At 46.1% G+C, this 4,827-nt stretch overlaps 1 long non-coding RNA gene across 1 annotated transcript in view; it reads left to right on the top strand.

The window, feature by feature from the left end:
* The window catches only part of LOC107119018, a 55,425-nt gene extending 54,590 nt beyond the window's left edge, over nt 1-835 (top strand). The window contains exon 3 of the long non-coding RNA XR_001482784.1: nt 759-835. This is a non-coding gene — a long non-coding RNA (uncharacterized LOC107119018). The remainder of the gene's footprint in view (nt 1-758) is intronic.
* The last annotated feature ends 3,992 nt before the right edge of the window (nt 836-4,827 follow it).

The raw sequence follows: 4,827 nt of genomic DNA, 5'->3' as shown, positions 1-4,827 counted from the left end.
CGCCATTGAGAGTGAACTCATTAGTGTTATGAATGGCTAGCGGAAAGGTTTTCTCCATTAATGAAATGTATCCCTTGAAGAAATTATTTGACTTTTCCCCAGTGAAATGAGTTGTGCTGTTCACCTATTAGAAGAACATGAAGTTCGTTGAGAGGTCATCACCGGATTGGGGGGGGGGAGAGACCTTTTTGGTCACTGCTGGCACCAGGAAGTCCCAGCTCTGTTTACAGGAATCTATCAGGATTGGTGCAGTGTACACCCCCATGTAGCCCCATGTAGACCTCCTTCTGCCCTACCTCCTCCTCATGATGAAAAACATTTTGCTGGTATGTTATATAATGGTACCCAATGTAGTCATCAGAGAGAGCTGAGAAGTATGGTTAAAGGGGCCCTGAATCATTTCACCATGAATAACCCATAAATTATTGCATGCGTTGCTATCTTAACCAGGGACCTGTGAGCAAAGTGTTTTGCTTTCTCTCTAGATGTTATATAAAGACACTTAATATTATTGCTGCTTTTTAAAAAAGCGCATACAATGGAGAATTTTGAAATACTCATGAGTCATGACTCACCTAGATATAAATACACACACATTTATTTCTTAAACACTCAAAGGCATTTTCTTTGTCAGATTCTGTTTGCTCTCTTCTGCTCTTTTTCTGCTTCAACTGTTTAAAGAGCCAGGCACTTTTTTTGGGGGGGGGGGACTATATATCTCAGAGCAATGATTCTCATTTTTACTTATCTGTCTAAAGTGACCACACAGTGATGCTGGAAGAGATGATGTGCTCCCCACAATCCACACCCAACAGTCACAACAACTGGTCAAAGTTTCCAGCCACACCTTTACCAAATAATCATGACTGGAAAGCTGTGAAAAGACTGGCCAGATACCTCATGAAAACAGCTGATCGAAAGTTATTGATTTCAGCCTCTGATGACCCAAGACTAGTTGGATACATGGACACCAACTGGGGGGAAAAGGAAGAAGATGGAAAATCAACTAGTGGATACTTATTCTACTATGGAAACAGTGTGATTCACTGGGTCAGTAAAAAGCAACAAATTGTTGTGTGTCGGCTCAAGCTGCCTGCAATGAGCTAGAATTGATCATCTACATGCTAAAGGACTTTGGCATAGAAGAACCTAAGCCAATACTCATCTTTGAAGATAATGAGGCATGTGCAAAGGCGAAAATACAAAGACAAGCAGCAGACACATCGCCATCAAATGTCTTTTAGTGAAAGATATGCAAAAGAAAGGACTGATTGAAGTTCAATACTGTCCTACTGAAGAAATGACCACGGACATTTTGACCAAGCCACTCAACACAGCCAAGCTCGCAAACCTATGTAAGAAGATGAACCTAATTGATCCAAAGCATGACTGAAATGTTAGAACTTCAGAAGGGGTGTTGGAATTGCAAGTTGCTTACACTTCAGCCATTACAGAGTTAAATGTTGTTTGTTAGCAAACAGGATGTTACATTACATAATGTATTCACAAGTTTATGGCCATTTGTGTGAACCAAAGAGGTACTTCTCTTCTAGAAGCTAAGAGAGATAGAAAGATGGAGCTGTTAGCATATATTACTGAGAGTAACTGCAAGTATGTAACTTTTAATTTTATTTCTTTTATCCAAAGTACCATACCCATGTTTTATTTTGTTTTTATAGTAAAGATATTTTTCTTGTGTTTTCAATACAACCATCAACCCTGAATTAAGAATCCCCACAAATTCTAACTGATGTAAGGGGAAGAACAGAAAGGGGGAAAGGGATGATTATGTTTGGGATAGTTAAAATCTGTATTTCCAGTTGCCCTGGATATAATTTGCTATGTATTGCTTCTGGTCCTTTCTGAGTAATCAGACATAGGCATGACAGCATGAAAGCTGGATGTTATATGCAGTGGCCAAAATTTATTTCAAAGCGTTGAAGACATACTCAAACACGTTCTTTGTTAGAACTGGGGATACACAGTTAGGTCAAGCATAATAAAGGAACTTCAAATAAATACAGATCCAATGAATTGCTTTCCCGCTGGCGGGCTAATGAAACGGTTGCGCGCCCAGTACGTGGGAACCAGGCAGGGCATCAGACAAAACACAGGTGGCAGTACTCATGGGAAAATCAATAGGCAAGCATTACAGCATCTTCTCCCCCACACAACCTCCAGCAGTTATCTTACGCATTCCAAAGCAGGAGCAGGATGATAGAAGCCAAGCCGGGTGTAACAGGGAAAGGATATGTACACAGAGGTCACAGAAAACAGAATGGCAGCTTGCTGACAGTAATCAGACATAGGCATGACAGCATGAAAGCTGGATGTTATATGCAGTGGCCCACTAGATTAAAACAGATTTTGTTCAGTTTCAGTATTCACACCACTTCCTCTTGGAGTAACAACTTCAGCAATGTTTCTCAACAATAACTACAACTAAACTGCCTTTCTGCTTACAGATATGCAAACCAATTTGAAACTCGTTTCCAAACTCATCCTGAAGAGATTAATGATGTTTGGATGAAATTTATGTTCTAGTTATTGAACCAGTCCTGTAAGAGTGATCCTGGGTAAGCAGCCTTCTGGATGTTTTGGGCATCATAGTGCACTTCCCCATACATATAGCAATGCTCTGCCAAACCCACTGGCACTGGCTTGATTTGGATGAGGATGTGCATTCACATCCAGGGCTACACACTGTTATGTAGGATTGGCTGTCTGTATTTCTGAGTCATTGCCTGTGTTTTTTATGTCTGGAGAGAAACTGGAAGCAGACACCAGATTTTAAAACAGCTGAAAGTTGTATGACGGAGCCCTTGTTTCTCATGGTGTTCATGTTCATTTCATTTATCTCCTTTCATCTCTGGTCAAACAAGGGTGGTCACATTACGAAATAAGCAATACAATTCGGCTCCAGACCTTATTGCACATACTCCCAGTGGCAACAATGGAAATTGCTGAAAATAGGTTAGGACTAGAAATTCTGCTTAGTTCAATGAAATTGGTTTCAGATAACTTTTAATATTCACTAAACAGTTGTGGTTGTGACCACCACTGTTACAATTACATGCAAACCAGAGTATTGCTGATTTTTGACTTGCAACTGATGTGAGATCAATGAAAGAACATTTTCCTGGAACACATTGGTACAAGATCCTTTTTGGAACTTGTTAGACCTCCAAATGTTGATATGCATTACTTACTTTATTGACATGGTCCTGTACCTAAAAGCACAGGCAGGACTTTGAGTGCAAAATCACCAAAGTGGTTCCTGAGAGCCAGGGACTGGGTGGACCAAAGTACATTGTACAAGCATTAGACAGCACAAAACCCCCAAATGCTTATCTGAACATGTGGTGCACTTGTGGCCAGTGGCAGCATTGTGTACATATGACACCCATCCTTATGTTTGCCGAGGCCACTTGTTTGGCAGTAATGTCTGGTGCAGACATTCTTTAAAGGGTTCACTTTTGAATCTTTTGGTAAGCAGACTCATTTTCTCACATCCTTGACAACTTATAGTGTTGGGGATGTAGAGCAACCTTTCCCCTCTTTGCAGTCTTCCCCAGGAGCAGAAAAGTGTGCTTTCACTGTGCATTAGTGCCACTGCATTTCACTCGGACATGAAAGTGGCTTGAAGACCTTAATTACAGCTGAGCGCAATGCGCGTGGTTGCAGATGCTATTATGGATGAAGAGGATATGACAGGATGCTTATTATTGCCAGCTGATTGACATGCACCACAATCTGCTGCAGAAAGGCAAGCGGGTTGTCTGTTTCTTTTCCTGCTTCTGGCCTGGGTCCTGCTGGGTCCTCCTGCTTGTCTTGTTTGATAATGCCAACCATGTGCCAAAACTGTTGATAATCGTCGTCGGTGACTCAGGATGATCTCAGCCCCTTTCCACTGTAAATCACATGGCTAATGGGAGCGCGTTCGTCAATTCATGACTCTGAGAGATGTCTAATGGGTAGGTGGGCGTCAGCACCAGAGCTGCTGGACAGCTCCACGCGAGCAGAGTCAAGGGGACGGGAACGGGCGCGCCGCGATCCTGGCCCTCGTCAGAGCTGGTCATTTCTTTCCAGGGCTGCCCCAATTGGCGACCCACCGGGGCTCAGAGGAGAAACCTCCGTTCGGGGGGCAGCCGGGGCTTCGCGCAGCACCTGGCTTCTCTCAAAAATCAGCCCTGTGGTTTTAAACGGCGGAGACCCTCCCCTCTCGGGGGAGGGGCCTGGGTGGGCTCTGGGCGTCGGGAGCGCCCATAAAACCCCACCTCTCGCTGGAGGACTGCAGCTATAATTGGCTAGATGAGGAGGCGCTGGGAGAGATGTTGAGCTGGCTGCTTCCACCCATGGCTCTGCACACACACAGGGGCGGGTGGTGCCGGGGAGAGCGGGAGGCTGGGCTCCGAGGCGGCGGCGGAGGCGGTGGTGGAGGAGGAGAAAGCGGCGGCGCTTCCCCAGCCTGCTTGCCTCCCTCGCTCGCCCAGCGGCGGGAACCCCTTTTACAGCACCACGGCCGACTCTGCCTCCGAGGAGGACGACGACGGCGCCGGCGGCGAGCGCCAAGCCCCGGAGGGGGGACGCGGCCACCGGGGCAGGACTGGAGGAGGTGGAGGGCGGCGGGGCTCCAAAGCCGCGCCGGAGCAGCAGCAGCTGCTGCAAGTGCAGGGCGGCTCGGAGGCGAGCGGCGGCGGTGGCCCGAGTCCCCTGGAGGAGCAGCAGCCGCAGGAGGAGGAGGAGGAGGAGGGAGACCAGAGGGGCTTTATACCCCGCCCTTCACTACCCAAAGGAGTCTCAGAGTGGCTTACAAACTCCTTTCCC

This window comes from Gekko japonicus, unplaced genomic scaffold (genome assembly GCF_001447785.1).
Source record: "Gekko japonicus isolate JY-2015 unplaced genomic scaffold, Gekko_japonicus_V1.1 scaffold851, whole genome shotgun sequence".
Classification (NCBI taxonomy): domain Eukaryota; kingdom Metazoa; phylum Chordata; class Lepidosauria; order Squamata; family Gekkonidae; genus Gekko; species Gekko japonicus.
This window is presented reverse-complemented; position numbering and strand designations above follow the sequence as displayed.